The sequence below is a fragment of the Parasteatoda tepidariorum genome, chromosome 10 (assembly GCF_043381705.1).
Source record: "Parasteatoda tepidariorum isolate YZ-2023 chromosome 10, CAS_Ptep_4.0, whole genome shotgun sequence".
Taxonomy (NCBI): Eukaryota; Metazoa; Arthropoda; class Arachnida; order Araneae; family Theridiidae; genus Parasteatoda; species Parasteatoda tepidariorum.
Window position 1 is genome coordinate 3241540 of NC_092213.1, and position 27577 is coordinate 3269116.

General features: G+C 29.6%; 1 protein-coding gene across 2 annotated transcripts in view; it reads left to right on the forward strand.

Moving 5' to 3' along the window:
- The first annotated feature begins 1932 nt into the window (after positions 1-1932).
- Positions 1933-27577, forward strand: part of LOC107436961 (uncharacterized) — an 83955-nt gene continuing 58310 nt past the window's right edge. For both annotated transcript variants that reach the window (XR_011637932.1, XM_016048801.3), the window contains exon 1: positions 1933-2068. The gene's annotated coding sequence lies outside the window, so the exon portion shown is untranslated. The remainder of the gene's footprint in view (positions 2069-27577) is intronic.

Genomic DNA, 27577 nt, shown 5'->3' on the forward strand with positions numbered 1-27577 from the left:
TATTTTTTAATTTCAGCTTTATTTCAGTATTTATATATAACTTTTCATATGACATTGAGTTAGATTTAATTATAAGATATAATGTAATAAAATTGTTTCATTAGTTTAAAAAAAATATTTAAATTTTATTAGACATGAATATTCGTAATGATTAATAAATGGAGGCATTTTTGAAATCATCTCAACTCTCCTCACTATATATTAAAACGAACAGTCTGGGGTCACCGATTTGGATCGCATTTTTTCTACAGTTTTCATGGGGTGGTTTGTAAACAATCACCGCTTTCCGGCGTCATTCAGTTCGGACTGAAAACGCCAAAAAACCATTGTTACAGTTTATCTTTTCTTAGTGACCGGGGTAGCCTGGTTATCAGGGAGCTGGACTCACATTCATGAGAATGGGAGTTCGAAACCAGCAGGCCGAAGGATCCCCGTGTAGTAAATGGTGGCTGGTGCACGTTAAAGCTACCAGGTCATTAAGTCTTCCATATTCCCTTAACAAATTACACCTCTGGGGCTCTATGTGGCAGATTTGACTTATTTTTATAGCAGTCGTTGAACAGCCGATCCAATTTTAGGTTTATGACCACCAATGTTCAACTCCGTAGTCTTGTAATTGAACTCCGTAGCTTTGTAACCTATTCCAAGAGACAAAGGAACTCATGGATCAAGTACTGGGAGAAATTTGCCTTCGTGGAGGACTTTTTGATGAAATTAACCGGCATTTGCATCACATAGAGAGAAAACCACGAAAAACTCTCTCGGTTAGACTGAATTGGAGATCGATCGTTCTCTGGTTCAGGTCAAAATTATGATTTGTGAAAGAATGAGATCCGATCCGTTCCTTAGATCAAAAGTTATTCAGGGTGATCCGTTCTTTTTTCTTTTTTTGCTCATTGTACACTGATTTTTCAACATGATTTTGCAGAGATGGTTATCAAAAAACCTTTGTATCTTTTGATCTATTCCTTTTTCAGACAAATTTGAATATCAAAAATTAAGTTAAAAACATTTTCTATAAAACAGGGTAAATTATGTGCTTTTACAACCACCTGTTATGATTTTACATATAAAAAAATAGCACTATTAGCACTATTATGTTAATAAAAAAAACTTAGTGTTAATTTTTCTACTTTATTTTTGACAAAGATTCCTAAGATATGTAATAAGGTTTGTTATTACGGATCACCACGTATATCCGTCCTAATCATAACAAAATCATAACTGATGTGTTTAAATGCGGGTAACATAATCGTAAGCTCATAAATTTTTTAGTTCATGCATTATACATAAATAATATGAACTATTTTGCTATGAACAATGGGGCTCCACCACCTAGTAAAACGAAAAAAAGTTCCTCAAATATCTTAATTCTAATTAGGATTTAAATAAAAATTACCGCAAGAGATGTAATTTAATAATTAAACAAATAGTAGCAGATTTAACATGTCCATTAAACAACATAAAACCATTCTAAAATGTAAATTCGTACACTAGAAAAAGATTTAAAACGCAAGTTTTTTTCCCCCTCATTCGTATGTCTTCGTAATACATCAAAAACGCAAGACGTTATCGATTTAAGGATGTAAATAAATATTTTTTACTCGATAAATTTACTCTTTCAATTGTAAAAAATCAAATTCGACAATGTCGAAGCAACAAAAGGCATCAGAAATTTATAGCTGAATAAATCACTGTTTTTGTCGCTTTTTCGAATTGTAAAATTCAAATTCCCGCTAAAAATAATTCCAAGTATTCCTTTTTCACTATTTATCATTCTTATTTTTCAGTTTCTCGTCTCCGAATGTCCGAAACTTTATCTTTATTTCTCGAGTGGACATATGTTGCTTTAATTAAGTCCACCCACCTCCAAGGGAAGAAGTGTCCCATGAAATTTAATTCTATCTCTGATGCCCCTCCCTATTTCAACCCCCACTTTTCTGATAGGAAGATTCTCATTGGAGAGTATATAAGTCACGTGAATGCCATCAGAAGTTCACTTCATTCACCAACTCTAAAGAAAACGGTTCCACGGCTCGCACACACCATCGCTGGCTCATCATATCAGGTGAGTTACATTTCAATTTTTTCTATTTCAGTTCCTTTCTTCGAGACCTTAAAAATCGTCAAATTTTCAAAATAGTATTTGTGTCTAAAAAGTAGAGAAAATTTATGTTTTTATCTATAAAGTAATTTTTAAGATATTATTGCAATTATAATAACAATTTTGTGCTTATTTGTCCAAGAGTTCGATTTTTATTGCAATAAGGTAAATTCTATTCATTGTTTCCTACTTTCTTTATATTTTCCTGAAAGTTTGATAGTTCCTTTATATAATGATTTAAAAAGAATGCTAAGAATTTTTTAAATTAATCATTGAGGCAAAACATTTTTGTGATTTGAGAGCATCGAATATTTAGAAAAAAATTTTTTTGCCTAGAAAGTAAAGAAAATTCATGTTTGCCGATTGGTATTTCCCTTTTTAGCAATAGTTTTTGAAGCTATATTTTTACAATTATAAAAGCAATATAGCGAGAATTGGTCAAAGACTTCGATTTTTATTGCAAAAAAGTATATCTCAATTGTTTTACTTTCTTTTTATTTTCCTGAAATTTTGACACTTGCTTTATATGATTTAAAAAATTGCTATAGATTTTTTTAATGAATCATTGAAACAAAAAATTACTGTGATTTGAGAGTGTCGAATATTCCAAAAAGAATTTTTTTCTCCTAGAAAGTAAAACCAAATTACGTTTGTAGTTCGATATTTGCATTTTTAGCAATAAAATTGTTTTTGAAAATATTATTACAAGGGCAATTTTGTGAGAATTAAATTCCCGCCAAAGAGTTCTATTATACCAAAGAGTTCTATTTTTATTGCAATAAAGTATATTCTTTTAATTGTTTTCCACTTTTCTTTGTATTTTCCTGGAATGTTTGTGATTTGATTTATATAATGATTCACAAGATTGCTCGGGATTTTACTTTTCAATTTGAAACGAAACATCTTCGTAATTTAAGAGCATCACATTTTCCAAAAATTTTTTTTTATAAAAAGTGATGAAAATTTATGTTTTGAGTTTGCTATTTATATTTTCATCAATTACATAGTTTTTAAAAAATATTATAACAATTATAAATGCAATTTTGTGTTGATTTGCGAAAGAGTTCATTTGATTTTTTTTACCATTATGTATACTTTTACTCGTATTCTAATTTTTTTGTACTTTCTCATATTTTCTGAAAGTTTGACGTCTGATTTAATGATTTAAAAGACGACTGAGAATTTTTTTTGTTCAAGTTAGCATTACAGAAAATGATGTGATTTGAGAGTACCGAAATGCATAGCTTTGCAAAGAAAGGCATCATTTTTCTTTTAATGTTTTAAACATTGCAAAGTTGAGATCGAAACTGATTTACATTTCGATTTATGATGCGTCCATAGTTTTTTATTTCAATCTTTTACATTTTTATTTAGATGCAAAGGATACTTTTTGGTACATTTTTATTGCTATCTATTTTTTATAAAATTTGCAAGTTGTATCGATTGAAATGTTTTAAAATTGTAATATATTTCTAAAACATGTCAAACAATTCCTAAAGTTTTTAAGGGAAACTCATACCAGTTTAAATAAAAGAAAAATTCTGAAATTTTCATTTTGAAGGTTCCTTCAAGTTCTCTTAATAACAATTTAAGTTAATTTATCAAGTTAATTGAAAATAAACATCACTGAATTTTATGTAATTCTAGACCAGATTTATTTGTGCAGGTTACGTTACTTGAATTTATCGAATTATTTTTCAAGACTTATTTACTTGTCAGTTTAACAAAATAGTTTGCAAAATTGAAGGTTGAAATTTGTATCGCTAAATATTACTGTTGTTGTTGTCGTCGATAGCCATTAAGGCAAGGGGTGCGATTGTTCTTGTTTTCCTGTGGCACTATGGTTCGACTTCGGCCACACCCATACGTCACACCCGTTTTAGGGTCTACCCATTCACACATCCATTCATTCATTCATCCACAGATAGTAATTTTGACCTTAACCAGAGAGGGACCAATCCCCAATTAAATACCCCTAGAGGTATAATTTGTTTTGGGAACATGGAGCACATTGTGACCCGACAGGTTTAACGTGCACCAGTCACACTGGGAGTCTTCGGTGGGTTTGATTCGAACTCCCGTTCTCGCGAACGTGAGTCCAACGCCCTGCCAACCAGACTATCCCAGCCGCTAAATATTACTGAGAACCATTTTTAAAATCTTTCATTAGTTCCTATAACTTAAGAGTTACTCCTGAAAATTCTCTTTTTAATTACTTCGTTCATTTTATTTGAAAACATCTTTTAAATTCAAAAATTAAAATATATAATTAATTTATAAATAATTCCATTCTGAAAAATTAATTTACGTGGTGTTTCATTTCTGAAAAGGGATTTAACAAATTAATTTTTTTTAAAGTAAGGAATAAAAATACGAAGTTTACTAATTATGATGTCTTGTTTGAGAATTTTACAACTGTAAAATTGTATTTTAATTTATTTTTCTAAAATCGCTATTTTTTTTCAAAAGAAATAAACGAACTTTTAACTTTTTAATGTTGATTTTTTAAAATCCGCGTAAGTTAACAAAATCATTCAATTTTGTAAAATGTTGATTTCTTTTCTACATAGGAGTTTTTTAGAGTTTACTTACTCAAAGTAATTCAAGGAATTGTTAAAAAAGGGAGATCTTACACGTTAAAGGAAAATTATTCTTTTTCAAATCAAGCATTCAAGTGAAATTTAGACTTTTTTCTTTAAAATTTCACAAAAGAGAAAAAAATCATAATTGGCAAGGGATTAGTTATATAAACATAATACATATCTTAATTAAAATTATTTCTTTTAGAAAAATTGCAAAATGTTTAAATATTTTCAGCTCTTAAGAGATTGACAAAATGTCTCTTCTGAATTAAAAATAATAAAGATAAAAATACACCAGATTTTGTAAATAAAAATGAATTAGTTTTAAAAGTTAAAATTTATAGGTATCTAGGTCAAAAAATATATAGATATGGGATTTGTTTGAAAGTTTAGTTGAACAAATACAAGTTTTACTTTTGTAAGAGCCATAACACATGGATTATCATTTTTGAAATTTCCTTTAAATAAATAAGTTGAAACAAAATTAGCTTTTTTTATTTATTTTTATTAATTTTAAATAAAATTTAGCTTTAAGCTTGCATAAGTTTTCATTCTGTAAACTGTACTATCTCATCCCAGTTCAAAACTATAAGAAGAAACAGAGTAACATTGCTAACAACTTTATATTAAACATTGACTATTTTTAAAACATTTATTCCTAAATAAAATCGATACCAAGTTAAAAAATAAAAGATATTCCGGGAGGAGAAAAATTTCTATACTATTTTATGCGATCATATTTTCTATCCTATGCAAGGTGTGACTAAAGCTCACATTTAATGTGTATTTTTAGAAACTTTTCATCAAAAATGAAACCTAGTATTCACATTGGGGGTCTCAAACTAATATTTTACGGGCAAAAACGCTGTAGAAATCAAGCAAAGTTTTGATTGCAGGAAGAATTGAAAGACGATTGCTAGAAACACCTTCAAGTTTCTACTTCCAATTAAAACTGTTTTGATGTTTATTACACTCGCCTTCCTATTCTGTGATATGTCGGATTTCATTAGAAATTTGTTCTTTCCTGGTTAAAATAGTAATTTGTTACCCCTATGTGGTGACTTTTGTGTTATCAATCTTGATAAGGATTCTAAAGATGCACATTAAGAGCGATCTTTGCTGATCACCTTATTTATATAGTTACTATATATTGTTATTATATAGTATAAGTATGTGTGTGAGAAAATAAGCTCAATAAATTGAGCAAGTACTTACGTCATAAATAAAAAATAAAAAAGTTACAAATAATTATAATTTAAAGTGCTACTTTGACCTGAGATTTGTGCTATTTGAATAAAACTAAATCATGCATTGAGAGTGTGACATCACAAAAGCGCAGTTAATAGTTACGTAAAAAAAGTTACAATAAATTTTAGAAAAAAGTATTATTTTTAATTCATATTGGTTAACTCGTTCAATAGAAATAACACTGGGAAGATAAAAAGTATTTACCGTTTGAAACATATGTAATACACCGATATGTTTCAAAAAGTTTAACAGCGTCCCAGATTACACCGAGTTAACTCGGGTATGTATATATTGCAAATATTTACTATCCCGAGAAAACTCGGGCGTAGCAGAATTTTTCAGTACGTTTTGTTTTATCACATTTCTACTTGACTGGAAGGATTCTTCTGATTACGAAGATGTGAACATACATAAAGACCAATACTTAACTTTTTTTATTTGCCCTAGATAATCGGAATAGTAAAGTGATGGTAAATTAAATGCTTTTAACACATTAAAAAATCAAAATTTCAACTTAAAACCTGTGCATTATGTTTTTTTTTAGTTCCTTGTATTTATTAATTAAAAAAAAAAAATAGGTTGATTTTTTTACATTTTTTTCTCAAAAAATTAGAAAGGGAAGCGGTTAAGAAACGTTTTTATTTACTCCTTAAAAGGAAAGTAGAAATATCCAATTTTATGCAACTATTTTTAAAACCTTTCATTTACATTTCCGTAACATATTATAATCATTCATTATAAAACCTTCGTACAATCTTTTTTTAACTTAGAAATGTTTAAATAAGTACTTTTTTTGTTTAATGGGTATTTTTATCACAACAAATCAGCTCTGCTGTAAAAAACCATATGAGAACAGGAAAATTTTAATGAAAACATCCCCAAAATGCTTCATTGATGAACCAGATGTTTAATTTTTATCCACTACTTCTACCAAATTAAACAAAAAATATCGTTTTTTCCCCCATTGATAATAATAAGAAACGACACGTTTTGTTTAGGCTTCAATCTCTTCCAACGCTCAGTTTGGAATTACTTATTTTAACATTACTCAGAATTACTTAGTAATACACAAACCACTATAGAAATGTAAGACTTCCATGTATTGCTTAGAAATGTAATGCTTTAAAAAGTTCCATTCTTTTTTTAGCTATTCTACTTTAAGCAACACGGAGCTGAGATTTATTTCTTTATTTTGATTGTATAGTGGCAGTTTCTAACGTAATACTTGAAATTCGAAAACATTTGTAGGTTCGGACGAACTTCAAATTTTTTTTTAAATCTAAATCGGTTGAAATTTAATCCGTTATCTAAATCTAAATCGGAACTAAACTCGGTTCACCATTGTCCAGTTTTGCCATGCAAAGACGGAATATTTCTTTTTACGATCAAAGACGAGATAAAACATGTAATATTTAAAAGTTTTGCACTGATCGAGTTTTCTCGGATAAGAAAAATTTATTGCAATATGTACGAATCCTATCTAACTCGGGACACTCAGATAATGGGTTCAGACACGTTTTCCGAATATATAAAGATTTATTTTTAAATGTTTCTAAAACGTTTCTGATTGACTTCATTTAAAAGATTAAACCATTGAAGCTTTTGTGCTACTGGGGAATGTGTATACGTAGTAACAAATAGGATCGAAATTCAGACTCATACGCATCTGAGCATAATCTTTTAAAAATTTGTAATTATTTACTTTCTCCCGATTCAAAACCATTATTGCGTCTGAGCTTATCCTAATGCCCAGTTATTTATTCCGTGAAAGTCAATTTAAATTTATTTCCTTTTCGTGAGATAAAGTATTGTTAAACTTTCAGATTTTCTTTAAAAAATATTTATTTTAAAATGAGACTTTAAGTTTTGTTCAACTTTATTCTGAACATTTTCGAAATCATTAAATTTACAACAAAAGGAATTAAACTTTCTTCGAAATTTTGTTTTTATTTTTTTTCATAAAAAATTATATTTTATTGTCTTGTTTTATTTTCTCAAAAAATAATGAGAGAAAGAATAACAAGTTTGAGCTAACAGATTTTAAAAGACAGCAGATTTTTTAGATTAGTTTTTCGAATTTCAAATTTTAAACTATACTTCTTGAAAGAAATAAGGAATTTAAAATCATATTTTCCTGATTAATAATTCTACTTGACTATTTTACGTGTTGTATTAAATGTGAAAGCCAATTAAATTTTTTTTTTACAGAAAATATAAATATGGAATTTTCTTATAATTTTAGCATCAAGAGACAATAGCTATGAACAAAACTTTTCTAATAACTAATTCATTTGTAATTTAAAATTAAAAAAAAATGCTCTTTGATAGTCTTTGTTATCTAAATTCCATATTTTATAATTTAAAATAATTTATTGTTCTCGAAATTTGATGCTTCACTGTTAAAAACGTCTCGTAAACAATTGGCTAACCAACTTATTTAATTGTCGTTTTACCATATTCAAACAAATAATCAAATAACCATAAAAAAGATGATATTAAAACTATTAACTGTGAATAAAATTGTTTATTGACTGTTTTAACCTAATACTGTTGAAAAAATAAGAAATATATCCAAACTAGTCCCACCTTATGAAGTCATACGCACCCGGCTCGCACCGACCACAGGGCTGTCGTGAAATGTCCTCAGTGGTAAATGGATCGTAGGTTGGAATACCCTTACTGTCAGGCTAACCGTAGGAGGTTCTCGTGGTTTTTCTCTTTGTGTAACACAAATGCCGGTTAGTTCCATAAAAAAATCCTCCACGAAGGCAAATTTCTCCCTATACTTGATCCATGAGTTCCCTTGTCTTCTGGATCGGGTTCAAAATTACTAGGCTACGGGGCTGAATATTAGTAGTCATAAGCACAAAAAATGGGTCAGCTGTTCAACGACGGATGCAAAATAAAATCTCATGACCGGCTGAACCCCGGGCTCACAAACCAGCGTTGAAATAACAATATTTCTTCCATTCCTTCAACGCATGAAGATTTTCCAACTTCCTGTATATTTCTATTGGCGACTATTAGAACAGGGCTTCTAACTTTCTAACTTTTGGGGGGAAATTTCTTCCAGTGGTAAATAAGTTTATGTTTTAATGCATGATTCTTTGTTTTGAAATTTCATTTTAAGTTATTTTTCGCACCACTACATGTGATTTGAAAGTTTATATGAAACACCACTTTGTTCCAGCTCTTCAAACTGTTAAAATGTTGGCAAAATTATCAAACATTCTTAGCGCTTAATTGTCTATCGCTCAATAAAATATCTTTCAAAAAGAGAGAAACCCTGTTAGAATGCAATACTCTCATTTATGTAAAGATGGTAGCCCCACAGAGCTGCTTAGCCCAAAAAGTCTGTTAATGTCTCATTTCTCATAATAGATGTCACTACCAGATAAACTACTTAATCACATTTGATGGTTCATTTGACAAAATACAGCTCAACTCCAATATCCGATGTCACGTTAAAATTCATTTTCAGGATTTTGAAACCATGCTAGCTGTAAATGTTTTGAAAAAACGGTGCAGTTTGGTATTCATAGTATTATAGTGATAGCATTGTATTTATAGTTGTAATTGGTTCCGAACCCATAATGGTAAAGCTCCAAACCGCTAACCGTAAACTTTACTGTTAACTGGATATGGAAACTGTTGCTCGTTATTCTACCAAAATTTTAGAAAGAAAATTCTAATCGTGCTCATGAATAAATATATTTAAAGATAAGTAATTGATTTAAATGTCTGCAATGCGTTAAAATGAATAGTCTTATTTATTTTTGCTCTATGTGCTAATCTTATATTTAGTAATAGTGGAATAATATCTGTATAGATATCATTGAATAGATTAACGTCGCGTAGTTCATTTATGGTTCTCAATCAAGATCTTGTTCTAGCGAGGACTAAATGGATTAATTACGCTATTGTTTAGGACAATACATGAATATTCCAGTACATATACATTTATTCAGTACACCTTCAATACGCGATAAGGTCGCCAACTAAATAAGACACTTGCAGCCAAGCATTTTATATTTTGAAATTTAATTTCAAAAACACTGATTAAGAAGCTTCCATTTTATTCCCGGAACCCACACTTCTGAAACCCAAATTTTGAATAATGGTGTAAACTGTTATTTTTACCTGGAAACGTACATCTTAAAGAAATTAACTCATAAATGCCATAAAATATTTTTTTGAAAATAAATTAATTAACTTTTGTAAGGAGCTAAACAATTCTCAACAATGACAGTTTTTTAATAATAAGTATTTTTTTGCGTATTTTACGATTTTTATTTGCGTATTTCTTCGTGTTTTTGTCACAAATGGTAATCCTCTAAAAGTGTTAATTTTTTTATTATTAAATATAGAAGACAGCATAATTTCTTAGGTGTTTTGAAAAATGAGCAAAATTGAAAAATTATTTTATCTATATTTTGTTCTCATCATTTATTTGGAACTAATAATAAACATAAAAAAATATCACTAACACAAAAACGCTAATAATCATACATACATTCATTCAGTCAATTTCATTCATTCAAAAGTTTTTCAAAACTGATTGTAAACTTTTGAACACTCAACACTCATTAAGGGCATTTTAAGAAATACTTCCAGTTAAATAATAGTAAAAAAAGAGCCATAAAAAATGTGTGCTTTTGACTCCGCTTAAAAAAAAAAGTAGTTTTTGGAGTGTGATAAAAACTTCATTTACATTGTAACTTTGCATAAAAAAGAATCTATACCTCCAAGGAATATCTCCCCCTCAATTTCTAGAAAAACACTTGCCGATGACTTTGTTGGCGTAATAAAGCAGTTCAATAAAATCATAATAGCTAAGCATTGTAGATACTTTTTTGAAGTACTCTCCTCTCGATGATTAAAAAAATTGTAGTTAACAGTGCAGCGGCATCTTCAAAGATGCCTGAAGGTGTAGTGGGGAAATACGTATTATGCATTTAAAACAAATTTGAGGCGAAACAAGCGCGAGCGTGACATTTAGGAATGTTTAAAGATCTTCATTTTTCTTGAAGTTAAAATGAATCATGATAAAATTGCATTTATGTCACGCAACGTCACACAAATGCATTTGGAATTCATGATCCTCTTTTTTTTTTAGAAACAAATTGATAGTTCTTTGATTTAAAGAAAATAAAAATCCTTTCATTCTAAAGATTTAGGTAATGAAATTAGTATAAGGTTGGTAAAAAAGTAATATTCATTATTTTATATAATTTTCCTGCCTACAAATTGTTTATTCATACGAGGGAATAAGGATTGCAATATATGTTTTTAAAATATATTAAAGAACCATAATTAAAAATTCATGACGATATGGATACAGTTTATGTCTATTATTTCTTCCACAAAGAGAGATATCTCTTAACATTTTATTACTATACATTTTGAGCTCATTATTAGACTCAGAATATCTCATTGACTAGTTTAAATTGATTTATTATTTTTGTATTCAAAATGTAATCCTCATTGAAAAAAAGGATCATCTTATCGATATATGTATTATCATTCACTCCTGAAGATTTTCTTTGACATCCTGAATATTAATTTCACTTTGCATAAAATTTGTCTAGGAATCAATCATATGGTTTTTCCAATCAGAGTCAGCTTCATATGAAAGCCTCATCGTATTCCATTACTTTTTTTTTTTTTTTTTAAACCAAATTTTTTCTNGTTATGAGGTTGGTTGATCCTGCGTCTTTAATTGATGTTATTGAGGCTTTAGAATCTGACCAGATTATGTATTTTATTTGTCTATTAAAGTTTAAGTTATTTTTGATGTGTTTTACACATTCTAATATTGCCAATTGTTCGGCTTGGAAAATAGAATTGTTAATATCCAAGGTGAAAGTTTTTGAATGAGCTTTGTTAAGAAATGCGAATGCAGTGCCTGTTTTAGTTTTGGAACCGTCAGTGAAGTAGTTAGTTTCTTTTCTAAAATCGTAGTTACCTTGTTCAGTTAAAGAGATTTTGTTTTTAATATAATAAGATGGGTGATAAATTGGCCTTTTTAATTTATTTTCATAGTCCTGATGATTATAACTTATATGATGGAAGAATGCATTTTTTTTTATTTGAGTTAATGTTGTTGAGCATGACAAGAGCATAATCTGGTCTGGAAGAGGGGGAATATTTGTTAAAACATGAAGAGCTGCGGTGGGGGTAGAGTGGTAAGCTCTGGTAATATTCAAAAGGAATTTGCGTTGAATCGAAATTAATGTTCTAGATATACGAGGTGAGATGTTTTTTGCCCAAATATTGCAACCGTGTGCCAGAGAAGGGACTATTACTGTGTTATAAATGAGTTTTCTTGCTTTTTGATTTATTCCCCAAGATTTATTATTGATTTTGTAAAGAGATTTGAGAAGAGAGTTTGCTTTTTCTTTGAGGATATTGACATGAGGACCCCAATTTAATTTCTTATCGATTACAACTCCAAGGTACCTAAAATGATTTGTTTGCTTAATTTTTTCGTTGTTAATTTTGAAGATTGCTCCCCTTTTGGTGTTGTAAAAATGTTCGTTAACATCTTCGATAATAACTCATATCTAACGAAACAAATTATGAACAAATTCGTTAAAATATAACAAAAATTAACAACATATTAAATTATATAGCCACAAAAGTCTACATACAGAGACAGAACAATACAAACTTTCAGAATTAAATGCTAAAAAATATAACATTAATACTTTGTAGGACCTCCCTTTGAAGTAACAACTGCCTGAATTCGGTTTGGCATCGACATAACCAGATTTTTGTCGTCTCAGATGTAATTTGAGACCATGCAAGCTCTATTGCCTTCTTTAGGGCTTCCTTGCTTGTTACCGATTGCTCCCGAACTCTCCTATCAACTTCCTCCCAAAGGTGCTCGATGAGATTAAGATCTGGGGACTGTGGCGGCGAATGGAGCTGTTTAGGCGTTTTATAGAGTAGCCATTCCTTAACAATCTTAGCTGTATGTTTTGGGTTGTTGTCTTGCTAGAAAACAAAGTTGTTCCCAAGTCCCAATTTACGAATCGATGGAAGTAGATTGTTTTTCAAAATCTTCAGGTATTCAAATCGATTAATTAGGCCATCGATAAACACTAAATTGCCAACTCCAGCGGCCGCCATTGCTCCCCAAACCATAACACTGCTTCCACCGTGTTTCACAGTCGGAGTCAAATTCTCGGGATTCATTTCTGTGTTTTTTTTTTCCTCCAGATTTTTCAGCGACCATCACTCCCGAACGCGCTGAACTTACTCTCGTCTGTAAAAACAACTGTTTTCCAAAAATAAAAATCTTGGTCAATATGTGCAGAAGCAAAATCAAGTCTCCTTTGTTTGTTAGTACATGAAATGAACGGCTTTCGTCTAGAAGCTCTACCATTGTAGCCGGCTGATCGAACAATTCTACGAACAGTTTCTGGATGCACTTTCTTTCCACTAGCTGTTGCAATTTGATTCGCTAATTTTGGAGCACTAATTTTCAGATTTTTCTCCACTTTTCTTACTATGGTTCTTGCATCACGATCATTAAGTTTCCTTAAACGACCACATCGATATTTGTTAAGCACATTTGCACGCATAACATAGTTTCTGTAGATTGTGTCAACAGTTGACTGACTTTTTTTCACAATTTTTGCGTAAGATTTCTTTTCACATTTCATTCTTACTACCATATGTCGAAGTTCTAAAGATGTTTCCTTTCTCTGACTCATTTTGTTGAAGTTACAATGTCAAAAAAAATCTCGGGAAATGAAGATTAGAATAGATAACGAAACATGTAACCTCAAACTAATACTATCTTCCAAAATAACTTCGTATGCAAATTGTTTTCCGTCCGCCAATCAGGTGTATGCAGACTTTTGCGACTTGATAATTACTATACAAATCACAAAATTACCTAGAAATTATTATTTCTGAATATTTTTATTACAGAAAAAAATTTTTTTAGAGAAAACTGAAGGAGTGATATGATTTTTAAAATTGAAATTTAATTGCTTTTTGAGAAACCTTTATTTTGATCAGTGTATGTAGATTTTTGTGACTGACTGTATGTATTATCATTCACTCCTGAAAATTTTCTTTGACATCCTGAATATTAATTTCACTTTGCATAAAATTTGTCTGGGAATCAATCATATGCTTTTTCCAATCAGAGTCAGCTTCATATGAAAGCCTCATCGCATTCCATTTTTTTTTTTCTTTTTTGCTAAACCAAATTTTTTCTTACAGACAGAAATATTTCACTAAGTATTGTTTCTATAAATTACTTTTCATAATTCAAAGTTAAGCAAATTATTTCAAGTGAAAACACATGCACTGACTACAGCATAAAAAAATTCCGGATCGAATGGAACGGTAAAATGGTAAAATGACTGTACTATTTGATAATGAAATTTTTAAGGAAAAATAAAATGAAATGAAATAAAAACATAATTCTGGTTAATGAAATCCAAAATATACGGTACTTAAACGGTATTTTTCAGCTCATATGGCTTAAATTTTTGCCGAAAATTTTGATTTTCGAAATTTTACTATAATTTTGAAAATCAAAATGAATTATTTATTACAAATCAAAATGATTTATTTTTTACATTTAGTAAAAAAATACAAAACCGAGAAGTAAATTTTACCAAATAAATGGCTTTTATGCCGTGCTCTAAAGTATCATAATAAGATGGGAATAATAGGTAATAAAAAAATTAAAATAGGTAAGTAAAATTAAAGGTAAATTAAAATAGGATATAAGGTATCATAATTAAATTTCACCACATTTACAAGATTTTATTACGTATTATAAAAACATATTTTACTTTTAATTTTATCAAAACCATTACCAAAGCATTTTTGAGATTTTTGGTGTTCCAATGAAGCCACAAACACGGTAAATTGCACCCTATTCTGGAAATTTGGACCATACTTTTTTCCCAGTGAACGGTAAAAAGTATTGGATTATTGAATACAGTTCATTTTACCAAAAATCCATTTTTACCATTTTACATTATATCAAAATTACATAAAACAAATTTTGAAGTATTTGCTGAACATTTGCATAAATTGATTAGTTAACGGAATGAAATTATAAGACATCGTAGTTGATTATTTAATTCTTATACTGATATGTCTTCGTGTTAATTAAAACAAGTATGAAACTACTTACCACTGATTTTTACTTGTATTTTTTACATGTATATTGTATTTTACTTGTACTTGTATTTTAATTGTACAGGTATTTTTTTGAATACTCAAGTATTTAAGAAAATACCTATAATATATGCAAGCATAAATTGATCCATTTTGTAAAAAATTATTTTAGTAAATTTAAATAGTTTTTAAAGGAGCTATGTTCCAAGCCTTCAACAGTTAAAGAAATTTTTTCTTCAAAAAGTTAATTTATAAATTACGTCTCGTGGATCATATTCTGATTGTAGATTTGCAGACCACATGTTAAGGACAGAGGCATTAAAGTTTGAAGCTATTAAATATTATTTTGATTGGCAATTTCATTATTTTTAACTGACACAATTATGCAGTTTCCAAAGAAATCAATTGCAAAACAGTGAAACCTGTATAAATTGTGGGACAATGGGACACCTGCAAGAGATGTCCTGTGGTTATCTCGATTCTGATTGGTTGTTAAAACGTAACATTTCCTTACGTTAGCAACTGTTCTTTCCATTCTATTTCGAGTAAGCCAAGCCCGTTAAGTGGCAATTCTCTTAACTGACACATTCTGAATTCTTTCACAATGATTATTTCTCAAAGATTTCAAATCTTTCACTATATATTTACACAGAGACTTAACACAAAGACAGTATCTAAGACACGTGGAACATAAACAAAATAATTATGCATCGCAGTTGTTAGGTACATAAATCAAAACCATATCATGGTTACAATAAAATACATAAGCAAATAATAAATCTAAGTTAATTGAAAGATGTAGACGAGAAAGAATTATGCTTCAACTAGTGCGATTTGGCTCTGTATTTAACTTATCGTTAATTAACATTCCAACCTATGTGGAAAAACTCTTAGCTCAACTGTAATACGCCATTTTGCTGATAATGATTAGCTGGAGCTGATGTCATAGGTCACATGTGTGGGTATGAGAGGTTTTCTTCTTCTTGAAGTGCAAGTGCCAAATTATTTCATTACCAACTTAGATAAGAGGTCAACTTATAAAGGACGAATTGAATTTACTCTAGATTGAATTGATATTCTTGATTATTAAGATCAACTTAACAAGTTTCACTAAGATTACTATAAAAAATATAAATGTGTGAAAAATCAGCCTCGAATAGTAGTTGCTATCTAAATAACAAAATTTTCCCAAGCTCTTTACAAATTTAAATTGCTAACTAAAACTCTTGGATCATATTCCGAATTCTCTGGGGGTACTTGTGCAAAATACAGATTGAGAATATGGGATCTAAAACTTGGAGTTTATTAATTATTGTTTTGGGGTATTAAATATTGTTTTGATTAAAGCACCGAACATCTGTAGGCAGTTAGCAAAGCAATAAATTATAAAGAGGACAGGCATTGTCATTGTCCCATGACAATTACGAAATTTTATTTATGGTGTTTTGTGGTATTTTAGTAATAACCACTGCTTTCTTTATTTCCTTTTAGAGTAAAGTACTGCATTGACTTATTATTTAGGGCGATAAGGTGTCCCCTGACAACTACAAAATTTGAGTTACGACTTTATGTGTGATTTTTTTAAAGTTTTATTTTTTAAAGTAGTTTATTAATATTTTATTTCTCAGTGGAGCTTAGGGAAATATTTTAATTAATTTTCCACAGAGATAAGCAGTGAAATGGTGTCTACTGTGGTTGGAATCATTTTGTAAAATAGTTTTTGGAAATAATTGTGAAATGTTTTTAATAAAGTTATTAAAGTACATGAAGAAAAAAAACTAGTTTTAAATGCAATAAAAAAATTGAATCAATTGGGATTTAACTTTTTCTAACGATAAATAATCTAATTGCATTGCTTTAATGTGCATTTTTAAAACTCTAGCAAGACTAATGTTTTTTTGCAGAAAATTTCAATATATATATTTTTAATTTTAAGTTCTCAATTTCAAAAAATAATGAAAATGTTTTTGATTATTTAAATCTTATGATTAAGAAATAGCTCAGTGGAGCAATTTCTTAACATAGACTTGTAAATTAATGAAAGCCTCCGTTTCAGTTATATATTTTCAGAATACTAATGGAAGTGAAAGAGAATTTGCAGGTAAGGATTTCTCTCATCATATGGCGTCCTCTTAAGTTAAAACATGTTTCCGTTCAACTTACACCACGGTTAACCATGGTATGATAATATAGTTCAACTTCTTAATAAAGTTACAACAAAATTGAATAATATAGAATTCCTCACACTCATGTTTCCATTGAACTTTCACCATGGTTAACTATAGTGTGATAATAGGGTTCAACTTGAAACTTATTATAGTTACGACACATTTAAATAATCAACACAACACATTTAATAGTTCAACACAATTCCATCTTCCTAACACACTTCCTAATTTTGAAAATCAAATATTACTTTTCATACATTTTACGCAATAATCAGTATTTAGTAAGTGAATTTCAAAATATATTCGTGTTATTTGTCACGTATTCAACTCTCAATAGAACGACCTCTATGGCCCAGACGAAAATGGACGTTCTATAATAAAATCACTATATCGTGTTTACACAAAACTAAAGCAAATATTGAGTCATGAATACTGGATTTGTTTCTTCAAGAATATTATCCTGCTTCCTTCAAATTTTTTAATTTCTGTTTTAAACCTACGAGGTTAATGCATAGTTAAGTAAGACGTTAAGCATGTGATAACGCGGATAGCCATTTTCGCTAAACAACAAACGTCCAGTCTAGACGACTACGAAGTCAAAGCAAAAATAAAATCAAGAAGAATCAATGATAAGAATATCATCATATCTGGCTAGACAGCCCAGGGTGGGCCAGTGCCTTCCTTTGAATTCGAATTCACTTCTCTCTACTTTTGACACTTGTTCGCCAGTTTTTCTCCTTTAGAGTAACGAAATCAGTCTCAACTAAATCCAGTCATCTCAGCCTGGGTCGACCTCTTTTCCTGTTCGTTAGGGGTTTGTGTAATAGGATTTTCTTTCAATTTGAGTCATCATTCCTTCTGAAAATGTGAGCTGCCCAGTTCATTCGATTTATTTTTATGAATTTCACAATATCTGGCTCTCTGTAGATTTTATGCAGTTTAGTATTATATCGTCTTCTCCAGGAATTATTTATTTTTATCCCACCAAGGATGGCCCTCAAAACTTTTCTCTCAAAAATGGCAATTTTATTTTCACCAGCTTGAGTTAGGTTCCAGGTCTCAGAGCAATAGGTAAGTATTTTATAGAGTAAAAGTTTTGCATTTTTTTTATAAAAGAGAGGATTTGAAAAAACGTTTTAAACCATAAAAAGCTTTATTTGAACAAATTAGACGACTCCGAATCTCATTGTCTATGTTATTGTCGGCAGTAACTATTGAACCAAGGTAAGTATGATTTCGAGAATGATAAGAATAAGCGGTCCTTTTTCTTTCTGCATAAAAAATTCAAGGTATTTCACGTTTATTGAGCGGTAGCATAGTGGTTCGAATCATTTCCTGAACGTTTTTGCGATATATCGATTCACTGTCCATGAAAAATGTTCAACACCTGTTTCGGGAATGATTTTCTTGGAATGAAGCCTTGTATCGAGCGTTATACTGAAATGAATGGCGTTGACATAACATTGCATCTACTGACTGGAACTTCATGCATCGGTCGGTGTAACGGAAGGATCGCAGTAATGAGTGTCGCCCTGTAGAGTGTAGACTATAACGGCGCTTGTCATCATCGAGAACGCTTGACTCAGAGGACTGGCAGATCTCGTTTGATACGCGTGACTCTGGTTCAAACCCCATCATGGGCTTTGGCTAGTATAATGCACCACAGACATCCCAAGAGATAAATGGTTTAAATGAAATCAGAAAATTCTGCTCGGTTTTGAATTTATCCCTACAAGATTTAGTACCATCCTTGTCTTCTGAGTTATATTCAAAAGTACAAGATTTGGAATTTCAACGGCTAACGTGAAAGCAAGACTTATTTTAATTTTAAGCGTCAAAATGAACAGAGTTAATTAGACAAGTGTGGATTAGTTTATAGAAAACACCTAATTTTTTGTCATGTAATGCTATTGCATTGATAGCATTCCTGCATAGCTATTTATTTATGAACAACTTTTCTTATTTTGGAAATCCAAAATTATTTGAATTTATCCCATGGTTTCCCTCATTTTGGAGTTCCAAAACTACTGTTCGTTCATTTCACGCAATAGCGAATTAAACAATGTAAACAATGCTAGTTTTTAAATGGATCCTTGTTTTGCGATTCTGTACTGGTCTTTGATTTTGGATCGCAGATGTAAAGTTTCGAAACTCCAGATTCAGAGGATGGAATACTTTCTGCTGATATAGATGTCCTAGTTTCGAATCATAGGAAAGGCTAGTGTGCTGCGTCCCAAGTACCTTAAGTTGTACACACTCATCATAAATATGAGGATTAATTTCTATTAAAAAATTCAACCAGAAAGTTTTTCTCAACGCTGAGAGAAAAGTATGGTCTAAACTACTAGAATACGGTTAAATCTATCCTGTTTCTGGCTATATGAGAACACCAAAAAAAAAAAAAAGAATTTTAAATTTTACCGAACCATTCTGGTAATGACTTTTAGGTAAAATTAAAAATAAAACATGACTTTTATTACCATGTTGTTTGGTAGATAAAAGAAGTGTTTTGAAAAGCAGAATTTCTGGAAACAGCGAATGGTAAAATTACCATATCAATGGTTTAAATACCGTATATTTTGATTTAATTCTTAGAATTCTGATTTCTTTTTGCAAAAAATATCTTTGCCCTTCAAGTGTTTGGCCAGAATATTTTTCCGTCGTAAGGCAAGTTCATCCCAACTCTTCTTTAAGAAAGTTCCTCGTCCCGTGTGTCAGATTCAAATCAATGGGTCTTGGAGTTAGACATCAAATTCAGAACACTGTACAAAATCTTTTTATTCCTAATTTTTTAACTGTAAAAATCTATTACTTACACTAACGAACATTTGCAGGTTTGTAACATGCATTTGCAAATAGGTTCATAGATAAAATGTTTCAATTTTTTTTCCCAAACGGGAAAGAATAAACTTCTATATAAATATTTCCAGAAAATTATTTCGACAGTTTTTGATTTTAATGGTAATGAAAAGGATAAAGTTTTATTGTAACCGAAGAAAAATTGAAATGAAAAAGATAAAAATAAATCATTTCTCAAAATGCTTTATACATTATTTTAACCACATAATTATGGAAATTTTTCAAATTCTTATTTTTCCCGATCCATGCATTTTGATTTCTATAAGAGTTCAATCTTTTGAACTGCTATAGCAAACAATCTTCTGAAAATTACGAAACAGTTTTTGATTCTAAAAAGATAACAGTAAAAATTTTTAGATTTCGAATAAAACTAAAGTAGTCATCAAGAAAATGTGAAATGCGAATACTTGTATTTATTCAGTCAGCCCACATGCATTTTAAATTCAAATTTTGTTGAGTTTAAAAATAAGAATTCTCTCGATAAAAATTTAAAACTTTTGTGAAACTATCAAGTTTTGTGTCCTGTCATTAGTAAAATTAAAAACCTCGAGAATCTGTAATAATTCTGCAACAGTGAATAAATAACTTCCTAACCGAAACTACATGAAAATGTATTAAAATTGATATATTTAAAAAAATAATATTTTTTTTAGAATCTAAACTAAATTTTTATAACTAAACTAACTTTTCTAAAACTATTTCTATAGCTAAATTTCTATATATAAATTAAAGTTTTAATGTATCAAAACTGTTACACATCGAAGCCAAATATTTTAGGATTAACACACCATTAATAACTGAATATTTATAGTTGCTTAATATTGTTTATAAATTATCAGCAGAGAAATAAAATTAATATTGTTTATAAATTATCAATACTGAAACAATAATATTAGAAATAGAATGGTTAGAAATTAATAATATTGAAATAATATTAATAGTATTGTACATTTCTCTGCATTGGGAACAATTTTTTTTTCTGATGCATGAAATCTTATAACTATTTTCACATCGCTGATTTCAAATCTGCAATTGGTTTCTATATACAAGATACAGTTTTCATGCTATTAATTCCCAACGAGGAATTTTTTTAAATTCATTCCATTAAATACTAAGTGTTTTCACTCTTCTACTACGTAAAGCATGGTAGAAAGAAGGCGATAATGTATTTCAGTTTATGATGCAAGACGTTAAGGTCACGTGTTTTGTGTCTTAAGTGTTATGTTCAAAGGAGCAGACAAGTGTATATGTTACTGTATATGAATGTAGTAGGTGGTTGTTAACTTCCGCTGGTGATTGTTGACAATCACAAAGTCGCTTTGGTAAATGTGCAAAATATATACCAGGTCTAGTTGAGAGCTACTGTCCGGTATACACTTGCCCGGTATGCCCTACATCTATGTTTTTTTAAGGCATAATGCATTTAACCGGTACTCCGAGCGCCAATATTTCTCCCGATCTATCCTCATCACATATTAAAATATCGAATAAATATAATGATATCAACGAATAAATTAATATCCAATCGGATCTAGCAAATATTTCGGACATTCACCAAAGCGACTATGTGATTGTCGACATTCACCGGTGAAAGTCGACATTCTCTTGATTTCGGTCATTCACGGTAACACGTGTATGTGTTTATAAGCCTATGTGTTCCTTGTACAATTCAGAGAAAAAATAAACTAAACTACAAATACCATTTTGAAAAAAAATCTGTAGCTTTCCGAACAAAATTAATTTCAGATATTAATTCCCAAAACCAGAATCAGGCAAGATAAAGTGCCGATGTAAATGCAGCAAAAAATTGTTCCCTTGTGTTATCAATGCTGAAATTGTATTAATAGTAATACTATATTTCTAATAAATTAGTTACAAATTATTAATCTTGAAATAATATTAATAATAATAATAGAATTGCTGCGATGACTATGAGATGCGGTTCAGGTACTGAGACTTCATTGTGGTGTCATCAGTTCTATCCTCACTGGGGACTTACGTAGCTTCAAATCAATGATTACCAGCTTGTTTGGGAAGCGCAGCACTGACCACAGGGGGTTCGGATACAAAATGAAATGACCCATGTAGCATAGTACGTAAATTAAACGTAAAGTTTTGGGAAATTGGTAAAATCAATACGTTTTATGCATAAATTTTACACAATATTGACGGAATGATATTAACATTGAGATATTTGGTTAAAAAAAAATCAGTATATTTTGTGTCATATTAACAGAATATATTTTACCTACTACCCTTCGGTAAGATTATCGTATAATTTACGTATTATTGACGAAGCAAATTTACCATTTAAATTTCGGTACGAAAGTTGTGTACATTTTTCGCACAAATGTAGACGTATATTTTACCATTTAGAGTTTGGCAAAAAGCTTCCGTATAGTGTACATAATATTGAGAAAATAGATTTACCATTTTATTTCGGTAAAAATATTTTTGTATGTCTTACGTAATATTGACGAAGTAAATTTACTATTTTGATTTAGTAAAAATGCTTTTGTGTATTTTGCGTATTATTGACGAAGCAAATTTACCATTAAAATATGTAAAAATAACGTATTCATTCCTACCTAGTATATATAAAGAGGTTGATAAAATATTTGCAAAATAAACGAATTTGTTTTCTTTTAATTTTGCGTGAATTTTACATATTTTTGGATATCCATTTTATGCTAAAATACGAAGTTTCAGTATTACGTAAATTTTAAGCATGCTTAGTAAAAATTAAGGGTGAAATATACGTATTTTTGACGTTAAATGGATGGTTCTATGTGTTGTGACATTCTCGATCCTTATTCATTGTTTGTCAATATTTCTAAAGATTAATAATGTGTGCGAATATTATTTTTGTTAGTTAGATTACACATCTTCTCTTTGAGGTATTTTTACTTATTGTGTATTTCTCTTAACTATACTCTTTAACTATACTTAACTATATACAAAAGCTTTATTACGTCTCCAACTGTACTTCTTAAAAATTACATATTAGCTCATGTCTGAAAATGACGTTGTAGATAGCTGGAAGCATTTTTTTATGATGAACGGACAGAAGTACAGCGCAGAAAGGCTTGATCGTTTCATTCAAAATGAGTTGATCAAAATCAACTTAATTCTTCAAAAACTTTTTCTGTCGAGTTATTATGGAGAAAGTCCATGAAATTGAACCGTCAGAGTATTGCAATTATTTATTTATCCGAACTAAAAGCAATATTGAAGTTTTTACCCATGTGTGAGGCTTCTAGCCAAAATCATAAATATTAGAATTAGAGCAAATATTATTTCAGGATTTTAAGATCTTTTAAAGTTATGAACTGTTTTAGAGAGTAATAAATTTTTTTCTTGGACTATTTGGTTCATAATTTCATTAGTATAGTGTATTGATGTTTAAATTTATTTATAGCATTGTATTATGCTTCAAAATTTGTCTTATGTAAATAAATAAAAAAATATATTAATCGTATTTAAAATAATAATTTTATTATGCATTTACATTCGTGTAGAAAATGCTGTTACTTTTTCAACATTTAAAGATATATAGGTTAGACTGACGGTTTTTAAAAATGAGTAGTATCTAGATGGTAAAGATTAAAGAAAAAATTCGATCAAATTCATGTGACAGCTCATGAATTGTTTTACCCAGAGTTCTTGCTTTTTAGTTCAAAATGTTTTCAACAGATGGTGCTGAAAGTGCTGCACCAGCAAGCAAATCAAAGAAAAATCATTTAAAATCACATAATAAATTTTCGAATGAATAAAAACCCCTTTTACTTTGAATTCGAAATATCCAATATCAGCCACAATTGCGTGTCGTAAACGAAATAAGTAATTTGATCTCATCAAAACGCAACAAAAGAAGGGACTTCTAACACTGCAGTGCTATCTGTCAGACAGTTTTTGAACTAAATTAAGGAACTAATGTGAAAACGAGAACTAATGTGTAAAAAATTATTCCTAGTTCGATGAATTTTATGGAAGAATTTACTTAAATGTTTCGTTTTTTTTTGTTATAAATATTGGAGAATCGGCAACCTAATTTCGGACACCTTAGAAGTAAATAATGTGAAAAGTAAGTAATAGTAAAATTAATTGAAAAGTAAGTAAAGATAACTCGACAGGAAGTAGCCCTAATTTTAATCAACTTTCCAGTAACAGTTAAATGAAGTTATAGTAATACATACCAACTATGAAAAACTTTCTTCTTACAAAGAAGAAAGTTTTCAAGAAATTTGAAGATTTCATGTCAAGTTATACAAGATGTCGCGAAGTTTAAGAATAAAGTAGCATTGATTAAGAAACGCAAGCTTTTAGTTGAAAACTGAGAATATTTTATTGATTTATTAATACAATATAGATTATTATATGAAATAGTATAACTCAATCAATGCTACTTTATTCTTAAACTTCGCGACATCTTGTATAACTTGACATGAAATCTTCAAATTTCTTGAAAACTTTCTTCTTTGTAAGAAGAAAGTTTTTCATAGTATAATCTTGGGTTACATAGTATCTTGGGTTACATAGTTGGGTTTCATAGTATAATCTTGGGTTGGGTTTTCATAGTATAATCTTGGGCTTATGCTAATTTCATAGTATATCTTGGGGAATGTTTTCTGCAAAGAAGCACTCTTCTGTCGAAATTTTCGTTGTTTTTGTTGCATATATGTGGCTAAATTTTAACTGATGAGACACTCAGTTTCATCTTTCTAAATCTGACTGATCATGAGTTTGTTGGCATAAACATTAATATTCCAAAAACTATATAAATCAATAAATGAATAGAAAACAAAAGTCCCACGACGTAAATCGTATGACATGAGCTGCCAATTCAGATAATCAAAATGGAAAAATACGCGTTCAAAAAATTACAAAACAATTTGTTCTTTTCCAGTAGTGTTCCATTTTTATTAACTATCAGCTGTCGTTGTAAATTTTGTTTTTTTAGTTGGCAACATTTCATATCACAAATAATGGAGAATTCAAGGTCCTTTGGTCCTTTGCGGGACTTTTGCTAACAATCAGAATTCTTTCAAATTCATATGAGTTTAATTTTGCCATCTAGCGAAAAAGTTAACATAATAACATAGGTAAACATAAAAAAATCTTATTAAAAGTTCTGAAATCTATGCTTTCAAACAAATACAACTATAAAAAGATTACAAAACTGTAAAAAAGGCCTACCTTTGCAGGTATTTTCCATTCGATCAAAGAATCTTTAACCCGATATCCACTGTATGTTGATTTATTAATAAAAATATAGGCAACTGACTTTGAGTTGACTCAATAATATAACACATTCAATTCGCTTAAGGCTATATTATTCGAAGACTATGTCATTTGTTTGGTGATAATTAGGCTATTTTTTATAACCTTTGTAACAGTTATTCATGATTGTTAGGGTATGTTTTTTCCGTCTTCAGACAGTTTCCTTCAGGCTAATTATGAAACTAATGCAAAATATCAGTATGAAGATAAGCCATGGTTTAAGTAAAAGGAAAAGCGTCTGTGAACCAACGCATTTGAGGAAATATTTTTCTACCAAAAATATTTGAAAAATTACTAAAACGCTATATTGTTAGGGCTAAATAAAATTACACATAAATTGAAAAATATTCATTGAGGTAAAGAATTCAATCAAAGTGAAAAAGAAATCTAACGGAATCATCATTTTATAAGGATGAAGTCTATTAATTTTTTTGAGCATTTCAAATTCCGTACCTGCAGCGTAAGTACTTAAAAGAATTTCTTTAAAAGATAGTTTGGCAAGGTAAAGTTGTGTTTGTACCTTGTTAATTAAAGCAAAATGTACACAAAATTTTAAAAAATCTCTAAAATTCATCAATTTTAAAGCGATAAACTAAGAAAATGCTATGTATTTTACAGAAGAACTTTCCCGCACCACGGCTGACAGCAACATTGATTTTGAGTAACGCTATTAAGTAGACTGTTGTAAATCCCATACCATTACTGTTACTGCCACGAATAATCCGTGCTGCACAGCTGCACTTCCCATGAACTTGCCTTCCAACTCCGGTAGGTATCGGAGACACGTAGAAAAAGAAGAAGAAAGAAGGAAAAACACAAAAAGAAAAAAAAAGAATATAAAGAGAAAATAAAAAAGCTTTCAGTGCACTGTCAGTCAGTAACAGTATCAGAAACATCAACACACGAATTGACAGCAATATGCTGCTCGATTCAAATCACTGTTATAAACAGTATATTGTGTTATTGACACAATTACTGTTTATTACCTCTGTAATATTAACAGTACTTTGTGAAATTGCAATCAAGCTTCTGCAATATTTGAAACAGAAACTTATTTGCAATATTTACAGCCGTTTGCTAAAATATTCAAAACAGCATTTTTGTTGTAAATTTTACAATAATCTCTGACAGTCACACTACCAGAAACTTTTATTATAAAATGTAGACGTCCTTTTATTTCTCAAAATGTTGTTGAAAATTCCTTCCTTTCCTCAATTTAATTATTATAATTGTTTTCACATCATGATGAATTATTTTCTAGTCCTTAATAAACCGAAATCAAATAACATTGTTGGTCAAACACAATCCACATTCTTTAAAAATCGAAAAGAAAATTATTAAATCTTGACATATTAAAAACTGAATATTTTTTTCATACATACTAAAAAAAAACATTCTTGCAAGCAAGCAATAAACGTACATTTAATATGTTCATCGTGGTTTTACCTTTCATTATCTAACCGAGCACGACGCGCTGCATTTTTGATGTGATAAGCAAAAATAATTTTGAATAACATGTCGCTAGATTATTTTTCAGTGGAAAAAATAAATTGGTACCTGTAGTACTTACCAAAACAAAAACTGTGCATTCAAAACAAAAGGGATTTGAAAAAAATAATAAATTTCCTGAATAATTTAGATATATTTTTTTCAATATTGACAATTCTTTCTCGCTGCGAGGTTTGAATATTCTTGTTTTTATTCTATTCTTTTTCCTTCCTCTGTATTCTTATTTCCAAACAAATGATTTTAGAGAATATTTTCTTATCCTGATTTGTAGCTTCCGTAGTATTTATTTATTCTGACTTATCATTTGCTGACTGTACTCGCCTTTTATTTTGAAACAATAAATCTGAGATTCGGAGGAATTTAGATTAAATTTACATTTTGAATAAAAATAATAATATTTCTTTTAAAATTAATAAAAATCATGTTCATTAGAGGAAACTTTTACATATAGAGCATTGCAAGATAAATTTTTTTATTTTGCTCACTGGTCAGTCCGGAAGCTGCTTAACAAAAAAAAAAAATGGATATATAAAGAAGATAACAAAAGATATGATTCAAATATCCTCTTCTTAATATATATCTTCTTAATCCTCTTCTATATCTTAATAATTGGAATAGGTATATTTAAAATTGCGAACATTTATGTGTAGTTAAGTTGTTTGACGCTGATACTTTCATTA